The following is a 23,042-nucleotide window of genomic DNA, read 5'->3' on the forward strand; positions in this document are numbered from 1 at the left end:
TGTATATATGTGCCACGTCTTCTTTATCCATTCATCCGATGATGGACACTTAGGTTGTTTCCATCTCCGGGCTATTGTAAATAGAGCTGCAGCGAACATTTTGGTACATGACTCTTTTTGAATTATGGTTTTCTCAGGGTATATGCCCAGTAGTTGGATTGCTGGGTCATATGGTAGTTCTATTTGTAGTTTTTTAAGGAACCTCCATACTGTTCGCCATAGTGGCTGTGCCAATTCACAGTCCCACCAGCAGTGCAAGAGTGTTCCCTTTTCTCCACATCCTCTGCAGCATTTACTGTTTCTAGATTTTTTGATGATGGCCATTCTGACTGGTGTGAGGTGATATCTCATTGTAGTTTTGATTTGCATTTCTCTAATCATAAATGATGTTGAGCATTGTTTCATGTGTTTGTTGGCAATCTGTATATCTTCTTTGGAGAAATGTCTATTTAGGTCTTCTGCCCATTTTTGGATTGGGTTGTTTTTTTTTTGGTTATTGAGCTGCATGAGCTGCTTGTACAAAATTTTGGAGATTAATCCTTTGTCAGTGGCTTCATTTGCAAATATTTTCTCCCATTCTGAGGGTTGTCTTTTCATCTTGTTTGTGGTTTCCCTGGCTGTTCAAAAGCTTTGAAGTTTCATTAGGTCCCATTTGTTTGTTTTTGTTTTTATTTCCATTTCTCTAGGCGGTGGGTCAGAAAGGATCTTGATGTGATTTATGTCATAGGGTGTTCTGCCTATGTTTTTCCCCTAAGCGTTTGATAGTTTCTGGCCTTACATTTAGGTCTTTAGTCCATTTTGAGGTTATTTTTGTGTGTGGTGTTAGGGAGTGATCTAATCTCCTACTTTTACATGTACCTGTCCAGTTTTCCCAGCACCACTTATTGAAGAGGCTGTCCTTTCTCCACTGTACATTCCTGCCACTTTATCAAAGATAAGGTGACCATATGTGCGTGGGTTTGTTCTTATAGGTCTTTTCCTTCTCTTGTGTTTCTTGCCTAGAGAAGATCCTTTAGCATTTGTTGTAAAGCTGGTTTGGTGGTGCTGAACTCTCTCAGCTTTTGCTTGTCTGTGAAGGTTTTAATTTCTCCATCCAATCTGAATGAGATCCTTGCTGGGTAGAGTAATCTTGGTTGTAGATTGTTCTCCTTCATCACTTTAAATATGTCCTGCCAGTCCCTTCTGGCTTGCAGAGTTTCTGCTGAAAGATCAGCTGTTAACCTTATGGGGATTCCCTTGTGTGTTATTTGTTGTTTTTCCCTTGCTGCTTTTAATATGTTTTCTTTGCATTTAATTTTTGACAGTTTGATTAATATGTGTCTTGGCATGTTTCTCCTTGGATTTATCCTGTATGGTACTCTCTGTGCCTCCTGGACTTGATTAACTATTTCCTTTCCCATATTAGGGAAGTTTTCAACTATAATCTCTTCAAATATTTTCTCAGTCCCTTTCTTTTTCTCTTCTTCTTCTGGAACCCCTATAATTCGAATGTTGGTGCGTTTAATGTTGTCCCAGAGGTCTCTGAGACTGTCCTCAGCTGTTTTCATTCTTTTTTCTCTATTCTGCTCTGTAGTAGTTATTTCCACTATTTTATCTTCCAGGTCACTTATCCGTTCTTCTGCCTCAGTTATTCTGCTATTGATCCCTTCTAGAGTATTTTTAATTTAATTTATTGTGTTGTTCATCGTTGCTTGTTTCATCTTTAGTTCTTCTAGGTCCTTGTTAAATGTTTCTTGCATTTTCTCTATTCTATTTCCAAGATTTTGGATCATCTTTACTATCATTATTCTGAATTCTTTTTCAGGGAGACTGCCTGTTTCCTCTTCATTTGTTAGGTCTGGTGGGTTTTCATCTTGCTCCTTCATCTGCTGTGTGTTTTTCTGTCTTCTCATTTTGCTTATCTTACTGTGTTTGGGGTCTCCTTTTTGCAGGCTGCAGGTTCATAGTTCCTGTCGTTTTTGGTGTCTGTCCCCAGTGGCTAAAGTTGGTTCAGTGGGTTGTGTAGGCTTCCTGGTGGAGGGTGCCTGTGTTCTGGTGGATGAGGCTGGATCTTGTCTTTCTGGTGGGCAGGTCCACGTCTGGTGGTGTGTTTTGGGGTGTCTGTGGACTTATTATGATTTTAGGCAGCCTCTCTGCTAATGGGTGGGGTTGTGTTCCTGCCTTGCTAGTTGCTTGGCATAGGGTGACCAGCACTGTAGCTTGCTGGTCATTGAGATAAGCTGGGTGTTGGTGTTGAGATGGAGATCTCTGGGAGATTTTCGCCGTTGGATATTACGTGGAGCTGGGAGGTCTCTTTTGGACCAGTGTCCTGAAGTTGGCTCTCCCACCTCAGAGGCACAGCAATGACTCCTGGCTGCAGCACCAAGAGCTTTTCATAATGTAGAGAACATATCATGGGAAGCACATAGAGAGTTGTTAAGCTACTCCACTGTATGATAAAATTATTGAATTATTACATTATAAACTGGTCCGGGGAGGAAGGCGCCATCCGGGAGCGCGTAAGGGCTGTGCGGCGCAGGCGGCGGGCAGGGCCGAGCGGTAGCGGCGGCGCTGTCCTAGGAGAGGTACTGGAGCCGGGGGACGCCGAGGCGACGACAGCGGCGGCGGGGGCGCAGGGCCCTCTCTTTGTGTCTTAATGAACAAAGGATAACTGGGCCTTTTTTGAAGTCTTTGCTTAAGTTGAAGACACAAAATGCAACCTGTACTCTTATAGTGTGTTCAGTTTATCTGTACACAAACTTATAAACCGTGAATTTCCCTAAAGTTATTATACCATTTAGAAGACGTTTGCTTGGACGTTTACTTAAAACCAAACAATTGAGGTCTATATGTCCAAATAATTTCCTTCTCTCTTGCTGTCTCCATTTCAGTTTCCTGAGTTTCTGGGAAGGCCTGGTCTCCCCAAAGGAACGATTTCTGGTAGAAGTCTGAAGGTCTGACCCAAGAAAAAAAATCCAGTATAGCCAATGAATTGAGGACAAGAACGTTTCCAGTCAGGAACATTTAACCTCATACATTACAATCACCTTAAGTAAGGTGTGCTGATAGCTGGATATGATTTAACTTCTTGGAAAAAGATGCATACATAACCTACCCCACAAGGAAGCTGTTCTCAATTCCCTTAGTGGTTGTGGTGTTTATCAGAGAGTGCCTTGGGGGAAGATGAATACAATAACAGTATGATGCTTTTCTTTTCGTTTTTAGCTCATTGTTGCCACGTACACTTGGTGATCTTGGTGCCTGTGGTTTAATCCCAGGAGGTTAGACATGTGCAACAGCACATTAACACTTTTTAGTATTTTCTCCCAAGACAAATCATTTTTATAGGTTGTCTCCATGGTCTTCTAGTTGCTTATCAAAATTAAGCATCAAGTCTCCTAAGTGAGCAATAGCCCCAGTCAGTGTGAGGAAATCAACTTGGTTCTTATTGGGGCACAAATTCTTGGTCTTGGCACAAAGTGAGTTCACATAGGGAGTTAGAAGGAGGAGAATGGGGCATGCGAAAGGGGAGTTCTCTGTTCTCATTTACCTATGCATGTTGAAACTCCACTAACAGTTTTATTTTCATTAGCAATTTGTGATAAAAACTTAGGGTAAAGGGAATAATGAAGCTGTCCCATTATATGGCAGGACAAAAGATAGTAGTGACATCAAAATCAGGGCCTATCCATCTCATTTGCAGTTATATACTCAGTGTTTAGCATAGCATTTGATTCCTCATCAGTATTCAATAAGAAGATGCGTGTTGAATGACTTAGGGATGAATTAATGAATGAAAAAAGTTAATATGGTAGAAAATGTGTTTTATCCTTGTATTTTCGTGTGTTGACTTCTGTATTTCAAGACCCAGCACTGTAACTGACACATAGAATATAAGCAGTGAAATTTGCTGAAAGAATGAATGAGTCCCCACAATTCTAAGAATAATTTTAAGACCATCACAGACCCTATATCTGCCAAGGTCTATGACAGAAGTATCCAGAGAAGAAAGCCTGATCTCAGCTAGTGGTAGAGCTGACAGAATTTATCTAGTTTTAATAATTTACAGCTCATCCCATTACATCTAGGCATAGTACCTACGTGAGCCATACAGTTAAATGTTGACTGAAAAAAAATGCACAACCTAAAAGTTGAGAATTATGTTTTATTTGGAGGACATACTGAGGACTTAAATCAGGAGACAGCCTCTCAGATAGGTCTGAGGGACTGTTCTGAAGAGGTAAGGGAGGGCACAGGATATTTAGGGGTTCTTGCAAAAAAAAACCCCAGGTAGTTGGAATATCAAAAGATTACTGTTAATTAAAGAAACTAGACATCTTAAGTTAATAAATTTAGTACTTTTCTATATATGGTGAGATGCAAGAATCTGGTCTCATGGAAATCATTCCCTTGATATGCACTTTAATTATCTAGGGCCAGTATCCTGTTTTCTCCATCCTGAATCCCCTCAGGGTGCAGCAATGGGGGTGGCTTCAGTGGCTGATGGCTTGATGGCTATAACATCCTTTGTTACTGATACCACAGGCTACATTCTTTGTCCATGTAAATGACTTGAGTATGGATAGTAAATCTGTGGATTTGCAAAACGTAATTCTTGGAGCATTTTTAGAAGGACAAAGTTAAGGGCAATTTCAGAATCACTAGCAGCTAAAATTGCTATTTATACTTTTCCACCGGTAGGTAGTAATCTGCTGTTGCTATCTTCAGTATTCCCAAGGGATAACAAAAGCCATTTAATTCAAGAAAGAAATGTAAACTTTAGCACAATGCAACTTCCACAAAACCAAACACACAGACACACACCCAACTCTCGCAGATATGAAGTAATAATCTAAAATAGAATCCTGGAACTAATTGCAAATAAAGAGCAAATGTACTCATATTAGATTTTACTCTTTTATTAATGTTTGATATATATATGTATTTATTAATAAAATTCAGAGTTGCTATATGGAGAAATAGCTTTGTACGAATATTGTCTTTGTATGTGTTTATCAATAATGTATGAGATTGCCTCCTATGCTCCTTTTCCTTTAATTCTCTTGCAGGCAGTAGATGTAGTTATCAGTTGTTTTTAAAATTTCTAGGCAGCCAAAGGACTAGCATCGCTTAAATAAAGAAGGCAAATTGTCCCAAAGTAGGAACAATTTTCCTTCATTATGGAACATAAAGTCCTCATATGAAGGAGGAAGAATTTCATAGCTAAAAGCTTTCAACTACAGAAGATTTATGAGTAACTATGTATGTTGTTTCAAAGTGGACTCTCTATAATGTCTAGGGGTTATCTTTGGTATATAATGGATTTTGATTTTTTTAATATTATTAGATAATATACAGAAGAATATATTTAATTGTATGTAAGTTATGAGAAATAATAAAAACTCCTGCAAACACACCACCGAAACTAAGAACTAGAATCAAAACTGCTGAGTCTTCTCTCTGTTCTCTACCCTGATCCCACCTTCCTGCTTTCACCAAAGAAATCACTCTGATCTTGGCTTTATGTTCAACATCCACATAATTTTTATCTGATTTTGCTTATTATTGAGATTTATAAAATTGATATCATACTTTAGTCTTCTGTGCTTGCTTTTTTTACTCAACATTATGTTTCTAAGGTTCATCCACTTTGCTTTAACTAGTGTTCATTCATTTGTACTACTGTATAATATTTTATTGTATAAATACAAGAAAATGTGTTTATTATTCTATTAATGATAGTTGGGTTGTTTTGGGCCTATTACGGACAGTACTTCCATGAACATTTATTTTAATGTTTCCTGGTACACATGTGCAAGATTTAACATAAGTAAAAGAGTAGACATACTAAGAGTAGAATTGCTGAGTTGTAGGGAATTCAAATATTCAACTTTAAAAAAATAATGCCAAAATGTTTTCCAAAGTTATGGAATCAATTTTTAGCCCTTTTGCTCTATAGCTTCACCAGTTAGAATGGCCATTTTAGTCTTTTGTTCCTTGTATTAGTCTGCTCAGGTTGTCCTAGCAAAATACCTCAGATTCAGTGGCTTAAAAAACAAGAGATTTATCTTCTCACAGTTCTGGAGGCTGGAAGTCCAGGCTCAAGATGTTGGCAGTTTTGGGTCCTCCTGAGGCCTCTTTCCTTGACTTGCAGATGACCACTGCTTTCTAGCTATGTCCTCACATGGCCTTTTCTCTGTGTGTATACATCCCTCGTATCTCTTCCTCTTCTTACAAGGACACCAGTCATATCAGTAAGGGCCCCACCATTATGACCTCATTTAACCATAATTATGTTTTGAAAGTCCCTGTGTCCAAACAGCCACATTGGGAGATAGGGCATCAACATACGAATTTTAGGGAACACAATTCAGTCCATAACAGTTTTAATTTGTATTTCCCTAATTACTGACAGGCTGAGAATCCTTTCATTTGTTTAATAGTTGCCTATGTTTCCTATTCTGTGAAGTCCAGAGAATATCTTTTGTCCATTTTTCTACTGTTTATCTTTTTCTTACTTATTTCTATTCTTTAAATACAAGCAAATAATCCTTGGTCAGCTATATATGACACAAATAAGTTATTTCATGCCTTCTCACTTTTTTAATGTTGTCTTGTGATAAATAGCGGCTCTCAATTTTAATGAAATCAAATTTATCTTTTAGCTTAGTGTCTTTGTTCTACTTAAAATGTCCTTCCCTAGTTTAATGCTACCCAGATATAGTATATTTTCTTCTGAAAGTTCTAGTGTATCTTTGTTTTATATTCAAGCCATTAATGCACTTACAATCGACTTGTCTGTATTATCCAATTTCTTTGTTTTCTTATGAATAATTAAGTTTTCCAGGACCATTTTGGAATGAATGGATTTTTTTAGGTGTGTCTGAGCTGTTCTTGACCATTCGCATAAATTTCAGAATTGGCAATCCTGTAAAACCTCTATTAAGTATTTTTATTGTAATTGTATTGACTATATAAATTAAGTTGGGGGAAACTTACACCATTATGATGAGTCTTTTCTATCCATAAACAAGATGTATCTCTCCATTTATTTAAGACTTCTTTAATATCTTTCAATAAGGTTTTATTTTCTCCATAAATGTCTTGCACATTTTTATTTAGATTTATTCCTAGGTAGTTTTTTTTTTCCATTTTAAATAATTTTTAAGCTCTCTCTTTGTTCCTGGATTATAGAAATCCAATAGATTTTTGCATCTTCAGCTTATATCTAGCCATCTTGCTAATATTGTTTTTTAGTAAGAGAGGATTTTCTTAGCAAAGAGGAATAAATGTAAAATTAAATAAAAAGGTTATGGGTCAGCTCTGGTCAATAGAACTTTCCATGATAATGTAAATGTTCTTAGTGCTGTCAAAAACTACAGCCATTAGTCACATGTTTTTAAATTTTTAAATGTAAGTTCAATAAAATTAAAATTTCAGTTCCTAAGTCAAACTTGCCCACATTTCAAGTATTTAATAGCCACTTGTGACTAATGGACACTATACTGGACATTGTATCTCTAGACTATTAGACTGTGAAGCCATGGCGTCCCGGGATTTTATCTTTGTCAATGGCATAGTGAGATCTTTCATGTGACAGTTATTCTGTTATTAAAAAGAGAAGTTACTTAACCTAGTCATCCCTAACTTTTTGAAATAATCCAACATAGCTTTCACCATCCATGAATTTCTTGAATCATATTTATGATTCTAAACTATTTCTTGTGTCAAGTGTTCACTTTGTAGCAAGTTCACTGTCCTAAAATGGCACATACCAAAGTATCAAGAGGTTCCCTTATTCCTGATAAGCTGTGATTGGATGAAGAAGACCTTGTTACCCTGCCTATCTGATTTTTATTATAATCAGATGTTAACCTGTATCAGTCTCCATATTCAAAATTCACCTTCAAAATTATATGTTATTCACATGATGGTTGCCCTTATTTCATTTAGCTAGTATCATGACCTTACAAATGCAGTTTTGGTCATTTTCTACTAAAACCTCATATTTATCTGTGTGGAAATACATCTCCTACTTGTTTGCCCTCTTATAAACTCTTCCTGTAATTTAATCCTCATGAGCTTTATTTCCCCTAATTTTAATTACTTAATATTTTGTAAAACATTTAAGAGATCACTGGTATGCTCTTTTTTTCAATCATCTATACATTTAAACAGTGTGTTGCAATAAGAAATAGTACTGGTAATCAGAAGACCAGAGTCCTAGTTTTACCCATAAAAATGAACTATATATGCATTTAAATAAGTTTTATATAAGGTTATATAAGGTTTATTCTGATTCTAAAATTGTTATGATTATTTAGAAAATTATGTTTGAAATATGACATTATTCAAAACCAATAGAGCTTTGAAATCTATTAAAAATCTACAAAGAATTCAACTATTTCACCTTTTTCCCTGATTTGATTTTAAACTGTAATCCTTCATCTTTCACTTACAGCATGCTGTAGCTGCTGTTGACACAAAGACAAAATATAATGTCTAAATATTGTGTACTTGTTTTTTAAATGAATACTTTTGTTTAAAATTGTCTTTTACATAGATTCTTGATTCCCTTTTCACAACTTCTCCATTCCCCATGCTACTGCAATCAATCACTCATGATATAAAATTATTCTCTTTTCTGTTTGCTAAAGCTCTTTTTAAAATACCAAGTTTCAAATTATCATCAATTCAAGAAACTTTGGAAAATGAACTTCATAATTTCCAGAATGAATATTTTGTTTCACTGGCTACCAGGACACCGTCCTCTCCTAGATTTCTCCCCTCCTCACTCACCATTCCTTGTGAGTCTCCCTTGGTGATGCCTCCCATCCCTCAATGTCTGTTAGAATGCCCTAAGGCTCATTCCTGGCCCCCTTCACTCTCCATCTACCTTAACTACTCATGAGTTTTAATCTAGTCCCATTACTTTAATGGGAAGATGACTTATGACTCCCCAATTCATACTTCTAGCCCTAAGCACTCACCTAACCTCCAGAATCCTAATTCCAATTTCCCACTAAATATCTCCAATCTATGCATAATAGACATTTCAAACTTAGCAAATAAAACTAAATATTTTGCTTTGATCCATCCACTGCACTCCAGTTTTTCCTGGCTCCATAACTCATCCAGTTGCTCAGGCCAAAAATGTTAGATTCATCCTTAAACTCTCACTTTCCCACAATTCCTATGTCCAGTCCATCAGAAATTCTTGCCAGTCTAACTTGAAAATACATCCTGAATCCACCTACCTCTCACCTTACTCTTGCCGTCTTTACTTACTCCAAGCCATCATTGCTTGCCTCATCTAATGCAATAGGCAGCCTCTTCCACAACCTCCTTGCTTCCTCCCCTCTTGCCCCAATCCTTATAGTCTATAACCAATACAATAGCCAGAATAATCACAAAAAACATAAATCATATCACATTATTTCCCAAAACCCGTTCCCATCACTTTAGAATAAAAATTAAACTTTTTACCTGTCCCACATGCTTTATTCAGTATTTCTTCTGCCCTACTCTCCAAGCTCGTTTACTACTACTATTCTCTCACACACACATCCAGATTTTCTTTCTGCAGTGGCTTTCCCAACATCAGGGCCTTTGCACTTGCTATTCCCTAAAACCTGGAAGATTTTAAAAATCTGTAATATTTTTCCAAGAAGATCTTAGAAAGTATTTACATTTCATTTTGTAGAGACATTCATAGACATGGACTGATAGTTAACAGCCAAATGGCACTGCATATTTTTGTAAGTTGCTGAGTATTAAAGTGTATGGCTAAGCATCATAAGTTTTGTTAAATTATATTTTGGTTGCTATAAAATTAGGTGTACATTGTGTGTCATAGATGTAGGGATATAGATGTGTAAATATATGTCATTTTTTCAGTTCTTCAGCTGATACTTCATAATGTCTTTGCAACTTCTAAATGAAGGACCTCTTCAAATATTGTTTAGAAAAACTAGAACCTGTTCATCCCTGTCCACCTCCCTGTCTTCATCCCCTTCCTTGTCCCTTCCCTTTTTTTAAATATCTTTATTGGAGTATAACTGCTTTATAGTGTTGTGATCCCTTCCCTTCTTGAACAAATTAGTCCATTAAGTGAGGTAAAATAACCCTTTGTCAGCATGGGGGAGGTGGGCATTCGAGGAACCACATGACTTGGCATTGAGTCTCAGAGTCTGAGAAAGGGGAGAGGATGTATGCATAAGGGAGCCTGGAGTTGATTGCTGAAGTCTGATTCGTGTGAAAGGGCATCCACATGAGGAAGTGGCCTTGGCAACCACTCTGTACAGATAGTCATAACCCGTGCCAGGTGGAGAAAATGGGTGGGATGGGAAAGTGGCAGCTACCTGAATTTACTTAAATACAGGAAGACTGATCAAATAAGTAAGGATATTAAGGATATGGTAATCAGTGTTATTTTACTATCTGTGGAGGGAGTTAAAATATGAAAAGGGCAAAAACTAGAATGAAAGGGCGTTGAAAGGGAATGGAGGATGTTAATGTGAACACATGATTTTCAATATAGAGACATTATAGAAATAAACATAGACAATATGTTTGCATGTGTTTATGAATGTGTTTGTGAATATGTGTAAATGGTTATGAATATGTTTTCATATGTGTGTATGTATATATGTACCTAAATCCCCTAGCTCTGCCTATTGAGAGTACCTGGGACCACTACTTCCCAAGAGCAATGAATACACCTAGTGTCCAGATCTTGGTTTCTAAATACAGCTCTCCAACTGAAGGAACTAAAGCTCTTTGGAGAAATGGCTGATTCTAGAACCACTACAGGAAAATATAAGATGACCCTAGAACATATTATTGTTTCAAGAAGTAAGGGATCAGCCATAAAAAATAAAAAACGAAATTGAGTTATTTGTAGTGAGGTGGATGGACCTAGAGTCTGTCATACAGAGTGAAGTAAGTCAGAAAGAGAAAGACAAATACCGTATGCTAACACATATATATGGAACCTAAAAAAAAAATGTCATGAAGAACCTAGGGGTAAGACAGGAATAAAGACACAGACCTACTAGAGAATGGACTTAAGGATATGGGGAGGGGGAAGGATAAGCTGTGACAAAGTGAGAGAGTGGCATGGACATATATACACTAGCAAACGTAAAATAGATAGCTAGTGGGAAGCAGCCGCATAGCACAGGGAGATCAGTCCGGTGCTTTGTAACCTAGAGAGGTGGGATTGGGAGGGTGGGAAGGAGAGCGATGCAAGAGGGAAGAGATATGAGGATACACGTATAACTGATTCACTTTGTTATAAAGCAGAAACTAACACACCATTGTAAAGCAATTATACTCCAATAAAGATGTTAAAAAAAAAAGAAGGGAGATATCAAAGAATAGTTGGGAAACATCAAAGGATATAGAAGCCAAACTGAAGGGGTTTCCACTGGACAAATCTTGAACAATCTAAGCCTCAAAATAAATAATGGTAGAAACGTATTATAGTCAATTGAATAAAATAGGAGTCTATGAGTTCATACTGATTTTAATAATTAAATTGAGTAAATTATGTTTGATGAGGAACAGGATATTTACATAATTACAAAGTGCCTTACCACAAAAATTATTAATAATGAAGGAGAAAAAAATAACGTTACAATGGAGAAGACTGGGTGATACACCTTAATCAAATGAGTAACATGATATTCCAGTAAGGCTACAAGTTAAAAGTTTGCCGAAATTGTTTGATAGGAAGCAGTGAGAAGAACAGAGCTTCACCACTGTGTTATTCCTGCCAACTACACATATCCTGAATAATCATGAGACAAATACAAACAGCTAAATCCTACAAAATAACTGATCCATATTCTTTAAAATTTTCTAGTTCATGAAATTCAAGGGAAGCCTGAGAAAATTTTCCAGATTAAAAAACTAAAGAGACAGGACAGCTAAATGCAACATGTGACACTGGGCTGATCCTTTTATTATGAAGGACATGATGGGGATAATTGACAAAACTTGAAAGGGGTCTGAGGATTAGTAGTTCTGTGGTCATGGGTCAGTGTTAATTTCCTGATTTTCATGATTATATTTGGATATATGTTTGTAGGAAATACTAGAGGATTTGGGGGAGACATTGCATTGTGTTGGCAACTGCTCTCAAATGGTTTGGGAAATAAATTATTTTTATTGTCATTTCAATCTTTCTTTAATTTTCGAGATTGTTAAAAGAAGGCAAAGAAAGAGGAGAAGACCCCTGAGTCAGGTAACCCTCCTTTTCCTGGCGACTGCCATAGTTAAAAGCTCAGTTTACAATGGTGGTCAGTTTTTCAGTCTATTTGTGCTAATTTCTGTTACTAACAACATAGCATCTTATTTTCTATTTGAGGATTTTGGATTTTTCCTAATTATGCTTTTGCTTTTTATTCTATCAAATGTCTATGAATTTGATAAAGTCCTCGGTATTAAAACAAAATCAGTAAGATTCATAAAAATAAAAATAAGTTCTTGGAGAAATTTATAAATTTCTACCTGCATTCAAATTGGAGTAAGTTGGCAAGAAATGTATAAGGGGAAAATACTATAAGGAGCACCCCCATTCAGAAACTCAAAATGGTTGCACTTGTTTATCCTGTAAGAGGTCTGTGATGAAACAGCAGGATGAAGGCTATATGTCCAAACTTAAATGCAATCTTTTAAATCACCTTTCATGTCAGGCCATGTAAGAACTGGGCAATTCAAGAGGTAAATTAGAACAATTCTTATTTTCAATAATTTCTTAGGTCAACACTTAGAATAATGAAAAACTTATCTTTAACTCCAAGAAATCTGGACAGTTATTAAAGCAAATGTGTTGTCCTACTGGCCTACACCTTGTTATAAACAGCAGTACAACTTCAGAAAACCCTGGACACTGAGTGGACTTTCTAAATATAGCTTTTTCTTTCTATAAAGGTGCTTTACAAGAATGGTATCTTTTGTGAAAATGTGGCCTTTATAAAGGGTACACTAAGGTCTGTGACTTTTAGACCTAGAAAAGATTTGAAATATTTTCTTAGGCTTGGAATCCACATTTTAGAGGCATAGAAAGAGAAACCCAATGAAATTAGATATTTTGCCCACCATCAAATGGCAAACAAGTAATAACGACAGCACTCAAGCCTCTGTCTTCTAAATCCATTGAATGCAGCATAAATAGATTGCAATAACTGCTTATTTTCATTGTCCTCAACACTACATTTCTTCTGTGCCTTATCCCTCTTCTTTTAAGAGGGATGACAACATTATCTGCAAACTTTATCTATAACTATTTTTTTTAATTTTGCTGTTTTATAACTCATTTTTGAAAAATTCTGTTTCTATGTTGAAAATGTGTAAGGACATTTACCTTCTTTCTTGAAACACCTTTGCCTGCATTTATCACATTTTATTGTTGAACTATTGTGTAGCAATAAGTACAAAAGCGTGTCTAGTAGAGGAGATAATGTCAGAGGCAACAAGGTGTGTGTATGGGGGGGCGGGGTTAGAGTTGACATACCTTAAGGGAGATGAGGAGAGAGGGAAGAGAATAGAAATTTTATTTATTTGAAAAAAATATGATGGCAAGTTAGAGAATTTTGGCTAAACTTAATACAATATAGCTTTCCTTAACTTAAATTCTGGGTTAACTTCCACTGTTTACATTGCCACAGACTAGGGAATAAACAGAGCAAAAAGATTTTTGGTACCACCATTTTGTGTTAATTTCGTAAAGATCTCTACAAGACTTTTTAAAAAGAAATTGAAAAACGAAAGTCTTGTCTTTAGCTTATTTTCCCTGCATGCTTGCACTTTAGTAAGTTGATAAATGACATTTAAACTCAATAGTTATGATTAATTCTGTCCCACAATTTTTAAAAGCACTGGGGATTGTGTGCGCGTGCATGCACGCACCTTTACAACCAGTAAAATAAAGTTCTTGATCAAAAAATTATCATCATTTAGACTATTGAATAAAATCAGATATGATAGAGGGGCCAGCTGTTGGTAGGTTTAAAAGTCACCGTAGGTGATTAATTCATGCAGCAGTGTTGCAGGTCTCTCTTTAGATGAAGCACTTAGAAGTATAACCAAGCATGGCTCTAATTTCATATCTGAGACCTGTTTTTTTTTTTTTTTTTTGCGGTATGTGGGCCTCTCACTGTTGTGGCCTCTCACGTTGCGGAGCACAGGCTCTGGACGCACAGGCCCAGCGCCCATGGCTCACGGGCCCAGCCGCTCCGTGGCATGTGGGATCTTCCCAGACCGGGGCACGAACCCGTTTCCCCTGCATCGGCAGGCGGACTCTCAACCACTGCGCCACCAGGGAAGCCCCTGAGACCTGTTTTATTTAGAGTTCTTCGTCAAGTGCTTGCTCTATGTGTTTTTATAGTCTTTGGTTGTGCTATAAAAACATCAAAATTATGAGTTAACAGATATGCAAAAGTGAAATCCTAGAAGATAGGATAAACATGAAGTCCTCTAATTATCACTCAAATAAGTTTGGTTGACACAGAACTGGGAATCAGATAAAGACATTAATAATTCATAATTCTGAAATTAAAATCTTCTAGTTAGTACAAAAGAAATCCTAATTTGTACCACAAGGTAATGAATTCAGTACTTTTCATTTGTTAAATATTTGCTTATTACGCTGCACCGTGCATATAACACCGTTCCAAAATTTGGAGGGCAAACAGGAAAAACAGAAACTGTCTACCCTCAAGTTGTTTATACTGCAGTCAGTGAAATTTCTCTACTTTGAGATCTTTTAATTCCTCAGTTCATTGTAACATCTTCTTCAGATGAATTGTTTTTTATTTGTTAAAACCAATGTTTAGCACTTGAAATAGTTTCTTCAATGTTCCTGATAGTGAAATAGAGTCATAATGCTAATTTCCGATACTAATTATAGAGTTGATAGGAGAAATGCTCAAGATTGATAGTAAAGTGATTTCGATAATCTACAAAATGTCTTGAGGTTTCCCAGATAACAACTTGTCTCCCAGACAAAAATGCACTTATTATTTATATTCCAAGCTTATAAAAAATTTTTATTTTAACCATATAGAGATTTTACAACATCTTTTAATTCATATTTTAAGATATTTTGTTCAGTAGATTATCTCATTTTGAAACTATTGATTTAGATATTCATACTATGTAAATGTTAGTATATATTTCTCAACGGCTAGATTAGTGCTTTCTTAACTACTTAAATTTGTTTAATTCATATTGTTGTTCTCCAGCATTTCTTTTACTCACTGGAGCCTATCCTACTGACTTCAAAAAGCCTGAATTTTCACTGTATGGAAAGTCTTTAAAATAACATATAATAATAGTAGAGAAGAAGAGTATTTAACATTGTGCTGAGATCATTCCATTAATAAAGAGATTAATCAATAATTCTAACATTCAGACATATAATAAAAATGAAAAACAATCATAATACTGAGCAATGACATTTTCAATAAAGGGAGATATTAAATATTGTATAGGAAACTAGTATCTGCAAAGCAGATAAGTTGGCAATGATTATACATATATTTAAAATATGTTGAAACAGACAGTTTTTCTCTTTGGCTGAAAAGAGGCATATTGAAGTGTTTAAGCACTACTTCAACTGGAATAGATTAGACACTATACAGAAAACACATGATTGCAGAAGAGCAGATATTAGCAGGTGTGTGAATGTGTATGTGTTTAATTAATGCATTTTCATTCATTCAAAAAGGAGAAGAATGCCAAATTTACTTTAAAGGTGGCATTGTGATACGTCAGAGTTCCATTCTTAGACTTCTGCTGCTGTTGCTGTTCCTTCAGTGTTCACCAAAGAGTACCGTCCTGTCATTTATCCAAGTTAGAAATCTAGGAGCAATCCTAGGATTCTCATTATAGGGTCCCCTACCCTCACGCTCCCCACTCAATAAGTAACAAATTCTTGGCTCTCCTGTAGAGGAAAGCTCTCTCCAGTGTACGCCTGCTCTGTCACTCTCCGGGTCCAGCATCTCTGCCTCAGCCTCCCACTGAAGTCACTTCTAGTTCATTCTGTGCAGGGCCATTTTTAAACCTTCCTCAGTCCTAGGCAATTGCCCTTTTAGAAGTTTTACCCTAAATGTTATCAAATGCATTAAAATGTGCCCAAGTCACATATCCAATATAATTTATAGATAACTATATATGAAAGCTGAGTAACATTGCTGTTGTAGTAATATTAGTTGAAAATATTAATTACACAAGTTTTGATCTCAATTTTGCAGATTTTTTTTCATATTCTGGAGCCGTTTTTTTCAGGTGTCAAACAATTTTCTAAGTCCTTCTCAAACTCCTAGTCCCTAGTGAGTGTGCTTTTACTGTCACAGGGTTGAACAGCCCAGACAGCAAGATGTCTGAAGATGAAGACCATCACATGGATGAGTAAATCAGATACGTGGAAGTTGGAATGCAAAGTGTTTGTAGGAAAATATATACAAATCAAGGAAGAAATTGCAGTGTCAGTTAATATGATGTATATCAGATGATAGTATTAAAAAGCCAGGTGAAAATAAAATAACTTAATAATGTACATATTTGTCAGATTGTTCACTAGTGATATACTGCTCAGTGTAAGGTGAGAACCACAGATATTATCTTCTGGAAAAAAAAACCTTTAAGCCCTAACAGATTCAGTTTATAAATATCCTAATAAATGAGGAATAAAATAATTTACAATAAATTAATTTCCTCTTCTAAAGGTACTAATACCACAAATTCAGTCAGAAGATGGATCAAGTTTTTCGTACATTTCTCTCATTTCACATTTTTTAAATAAATGAGACTATATTTTATCTAATGACTACCAGAACAACTATCTGGAAACTGTGACTTCATTATATGTGAGACAGTATTTTAGGAGATATAGATGTATATTTAGATGGAGATATAAATACATAGCATATATACACAATATTTAATAAGACACAGGAAATGTGGGATAGCTCCAGAGTGGTACACCCTATGTTCTGAGTTGCTCCGAAATGCAGTTCCTTTTTTTTTTTTTAACATCTTTATTGGAGTATAATTGTTTTACAATGGTGTGTTAGTTTCTGCTTTATAACAAAGTGAATCGGTTATACATATACACATGTTCCCATATCACTTCCCTCTTGCGTCTCCCTCCCTCCCACCCTCCCTATCCCACCCCTCTAGGTGGTCACAAAGCACCCAGCTGATCTCCCTGTGCTATGTGGCTGCTTCTCACTAGGTATCTGTTCTAATGGGAGTTCTCTGGGCACAAAGGGCATTATTTTCTGTAATGAGATTAGAAGAAAGGATTTGCTAATAATTGCTTCTATAGCAACTAAAAATCTTGGAATCCCACCTTTCAGCATTTTGAAAACCTTAAAGGGGATGTTGTCAGTAACAAAAAAATTGAAGACTGATAATGTATTTAAATTAATGATTCTTTAAATTCATCTGCCCTTTCGCCTTTTAAATTGATTCATGCTCCTCAGAAAATAAAATATGCTAATCCGTATATCATTTTTCCACTGTGTAGAGCAACTATATCTAAAAACAAAAATACTATAATTTAACTTTCCTTTACTATATTCCTCCACAACCTGTGTTGTACTTTCATATTTTCTTTTCATTCTGCTAGTGAGATATATATACATATATGTATATATACATATATGTATATATACACATAATATTTAGATTTTAGATATTTGCATTATGCAGGGCAATCCATAAAATGGATACATGCTTAATTTTAATACCATTGAATATAATTTTCATAATTTTATACTTTAATTATTTTTGGAAGCATAAACCAGAAAGGGTAAAGCAAATTTGAAATGGAAAAAGATGACCAAGCTGGCATTTTTCATTTCAGACTTTATATTTGGACTACTCAGTGGGACAGATTATATTATAATAACAAAATTTTGCTTTTGCAGGGAGGTCAGTCTTTGCTTCTGCATTGCCTCATCTCTTTTAATCCCATCCAGTTTATTTTTCATCTCAGAAATTATATATATATATATATATATATATATATATATATATATATATATATATAGTGTGTGTGTGTGTGTGTGTGTGTGTGTGTGTGTGTGTGTGGTATGCGGGCCTCTCACTGTTGTGGCCTCTCCCGTTGCGGAGCACAGGCTCCAGACGCGCAGGCTCAGCGGCCATGGCTCACGGGCACAGCCGCTCCGCGGAATGCAGGATCTTCCCGGATGGGGCACGAACCCGCGTCCCCTGCATCGGCAGGCGGACTCTCAACCACTGCGCCACCAGGAAAGCCCCAGAAACTATATTTTTCATTTCTAGGAACTCAATTTGGGTTATTTTTATATCCTCTATATGTCTATTTAAGATGTTGATGCTTTCCTTTAACCTTTTTGAACCTATGAAAATTAGTTATAATAACTGTTTGAATGTCTTTGTTTACTGATTGTACCATTTTTCAGTCTGTTTTCATTAATTAATTTTTCTCCTTGTTATGGGTTATATTTTCTTTTGTCTTTGCATCCCTGGTAATTCTAGATTGCATGTCAGATATCGTGAATTTTACTTTACTGGTTGCAGGGCGTTGCTGTATTATTTTTTTAAAGATTCGTAACTTTGCTCAAAGAGGTAGTTAAGAAATAGTTTGATCATTTTGAGGCTTCTTTGTAAGCCTTATTAGGCCGCAACTGAAAGAAGTTAGTCTATGGCTAATTTTGTCCCACTACTAAGGCTATACCCATTGAATACTCTGTGTATTGAATACTCTAGTTGATGCTGCATGTATTAAATTATATCAAAACATATTTGTATAATCTTAAAGCAATAAATGCAACACATAAATATATAAAAAATTAACTTTTATTAAATAAAACAAATATGTTTTCTTCTAGTAATTGTAGTATTTTAACATATTTAAATACTGCATCCCTATGAAATTCATTTTGTTAATAAATATGAAAAGAGAATCCACCTTTATTTTTTACAGGTGACCAGGGACTTGTTCAAACACCAACATTTAACTGTATTACACAAAACATTATGCCACTGGGTTTTATGGGTTATCATTATAATTAACAGCTTTATACAACCGTTGTCTTGTGCTGTTTGTTTTTCAATGTCTAAAATTGTTGTTTAATATATATATATTTTTACTTTTAGCAGTTTAAGCCAGGAGAGTAAATCCAGTTCCTATTACTCCATCCTGTCCAGAAGCACAGGTCTTAAGTGAAATTTAATACCAAAGAAACAGTTCCAGATTTTACAACGGATCTATCACTGGTTGTTAGCATATCTTCCCACACCCAAGACACCAAGATAACTTCTACTCACTGTTAAAGCTTTATGATGAGCAAAACTTCCACCACTGTGCTTCCTTAGCATGTGAGTATATTTTTAATTTATTGGTTATATATAGTCTCTAATTATCCATTATTTTGTCCTTCTTTTTGATTAGATATTGATATCCACATTTTCTTTTCTAATAGCTCACAGAAATTTCTCTCATTAACAACACCAATAGAAATAACAATAAAAATCGCCTTGGGGGACCAAATTTATATCACATTACCAAGTTTTTATTTTGCTCCCATAAAACTTCTGCAAAATACAAGCACTATCTATCATCAGTATCATTAGAACAAAAACAAGGCATTCTAATCTCAAAAGCAAAATATTTTATTTAACTTAATAAATTTCACATTATAAAAATTTTCTCATAGCATCATCCTTAATTCCTGAGTAATCACTAATATTGGGGGATTTTTCTTTCAGTTATTTGAGACTAAGGATGATTTTATTCATCTCTACAGCCTGGTACATATATGTACAATGTTTGTCAAAAGGTGGATATTCAAAAAAATTCTTGACTAAATTATGGTAATTCATGTGATCAGTTCTGCAGTTCTTAAAACTTTAAATTACTTGTTAATTCTAAGAGAAAGTCAGATAATTTTTAGAAGGATTTCCAAACCATGCTGAAGTGTCAGCCTTCATTTCCTTGTCTGAGGGAAACAGGAGAGAAATAGATGGCTTTAAAGTTCTCCAAACTTCTGTGTCCTTTATACATCCACAGTTTTAATCCTTATCATTTTCAAGATTAGCTAAATTATTTGAGGTGATCCATTCTCTTATTAAAGTTACATATTTTATGTCACATACTTAGTATATTAACAAATAACTTACTGATAAATGACAATGCCCATAACATCAGATTAATCTGATTTCCATGAAATGAGCTATAACTTCAAGAATATTAATTCATCTAATAAGGGTGATGATTTACATAATGTTGCCTAAAATATTTCTCTTGATTATTTAAGAGAGTTTTCCTAGGGGAAAATAGCTGGGAAGTCAATAGAAAAAAAATATACAACCATGATTGATTTAATTCCAGTCTAAAGGACTCCATATATAATGTATTTGAGAAAACCAAGTCACTCTTATAGATTCAGATAAATGGCTGTAAATATGAGATATTTTTAATGTAACCCAAATTATAAGAAATAGTTTTTTGGTATAGAAGCAACCCCTCTTTTACCTAAAGGAAAATATAAAATCTGAGTTCATTGAAAATTTGCCTCATTGCCCTCTGTTAGTTTGTGCCTGCCCCATCCATAGGGGCCCGTTAAGAACTATTCTATCATCCATACATCAGAAGAGGATGTCTGTGTTCTATGTTGATAGTCTAAACAAATATTTATACAGTTGAGATCAGAGATATAAAATGTCAGTTCCAAATCCACCCATGATGGCACATATACCAGAGAGATGACAAAGGTTATACAGGCCTGTGAAATACTTGAATCATATTTTGCAACCCTTGAAAGAATTCAAGTTGGAGATTAGCAGAAACCAGGCTCAGTTCTGTCCATAATCCCCTTTATCTGTCTTCTAGCCAACAAAATGAAAACCCGAAGCCAAACTGACAAATAGAGTGTGAAGGGCCTTCTACTGCATTTAAGAAAAAACTGAGACTTGCTATAGGTAGCAATTATCTTTTCTATTACTATTATTGTTGATGTTGTTGTTATTCATAGAAATAATGAAAAAAAACCCCTAAATAACATTATTCTGCTGGATTCTTTACTATATGTAACACAATAAATTAACTCGCTTCATATTACACTGGGCATATAACATGAAAACATGTGCAGAGAACAGAAATCAGTATCTGTAAAGACAAATGCCCCTGTGATACAAAAATCTATTATTTTAAGTCCAGACAATTAGATCTATTAAGGTGTAAGAGTGTTTCAGTACAGTCCTGCTAAAAGTAAACCTTAAAAGTAAACCAAAAAAAAAAGGAAAACTGATGCCAGTTTGATACAAAATATAAGATTATGCTATGTATATGGGACAGGATAGAACTCTGAATGAGGTCACATGTAGGAAAAGCAATATTAGTGACAAATCAACTGATGTCCTTATTTAGCATAGACATTCCAAGAAGGGTGAAGAGTACTGTATATTAGATGTAAGACTCATAATATTCAAGTTAGTTGTAAAAGAAACAAGGTAAATGCTTTCAGTCAATAGGATAGGCTGAACTGATATTGAGAATCCTTTCTTCCAATCTGAACACACAGTTTGTTATACTTGTGTTTTCTTTTATATGTTGCTTTTACATGTAGCAACGCATAAAAAGCAAATCAACAAGCAATAAATGAACAAGCTTACAAAAAAGGGGGGATCCCCAGTCTCAGGATTTAAGGGGAAAAAACAAATTCAACATTAGAGTAGTGAGGAGGAGTTGAAACCAAGAAATTCAAGGGGGCCCTGGAAATAATAAGCCCTGTTTTTGAGGGCTGGCTTTAAATATCCATTTTCTTATCAGAAAACAGGTAGATGCTCTTTTCTTATCAGAAAACAGGTAGATGCTGGAAAACAATAGAATAATATCTTCAAAGTACTGAGGACATATAGCTATACAAATTAAAATTCTATACCTCATTTTAAAAAACTACTCAAGAACAAGAAGTAAAGAAATTTTCATTCATAGACAAAGAGGAATTACCACCCACAAACTATAACAACAACAACAAAAAATGACTAAAGCAGTAGCAGCAGCTATTGGAATTGTCTGAAGGCATTAAAAAATATTCTGATGCCTGAAGCCAATACTTGGAGATTTTTTTTTTTAACCAAAGTGATCTAGGCGGTGTTTCAATAATGGGAGTTTTAAAAACTTCTCACATAATTCTCATTTGTTTTAGGCAAGATTGGAGACCATTGTACAAAGAATGCTCTTCAGTAAGAAAGAAAATAAGCATAAAAAGAAGTAGGAGGGTGCACTGAACAGTGACCAGCAAAGAAATTTGTAATGTTGGAATGAATCTGAATAACGGTTGGGTGTAAAAAATAATAGCCAGTGGGGGTATGTACAAAGTAAAACTAAAACACTAGATAATATACTGAAATACTGGAGATCAGATTTAAAATTTGAGGGGTCCATGAACCGCTTAGGAGGAAGATGAGATAATTAGTTTTCGACTTTTTAAAGTTAGAAATATATGTCGAATTTTTCAGAAAACACTAAAAATGAATACTTCATATATGATTCATAAAAAGGTAGACCATAAAAAGAGAATGAAAAATGTGTTTAAACGAAGTTAGTACCGGGAGGGATAAAACATGGAAAAATAAAGGAGAAATAGATCAATAATCACAATACATTTGATCACAGAGACAATAAAAATAAATTTAAAAATTCCAGTTTATGCTGCTTACAAAAGACATATATAAACTATTTTTAAGATGCAGTGCCATACTTCACTCGAAATAATTAATTATATACATGATAAATGATTTTTAAGATTACATATTTGGCATGATGACATGTATACAAATTTTTAAAACTCAAAGCAATCATGTATTTTTCATGGATTCATTTGCATATAGTAAAAAATTCAAGCATGGATTCAAAGTATTTATATTCAATTCATGATACCAGTTATCTAAGAAAAGGAAAAATGGGACTGAAATGAGAATAGAGAGGAGAAAAAAAAAATGTGTGTGTATCTGTGTGTTTGTGTGTGTGTGTGTGTGAACACATGTACAACAGTCAAATATGT

The sequence above is a fragment of the Hyperoodon ampullatus genome (assembly GCF_949752795.1).
Source record: "Hyperoodon ampullatus genome assembly, contig: scaffold_231, whole genome shotgun sequence".
In the NCBI taxonomy this organism is placed as follows: Eukaryota; Metazoa; Chordata; class Mammalia; order Artiodactyla; family Ziphiidae; genus Hyperoodon; species Hyperoodon ampullatus.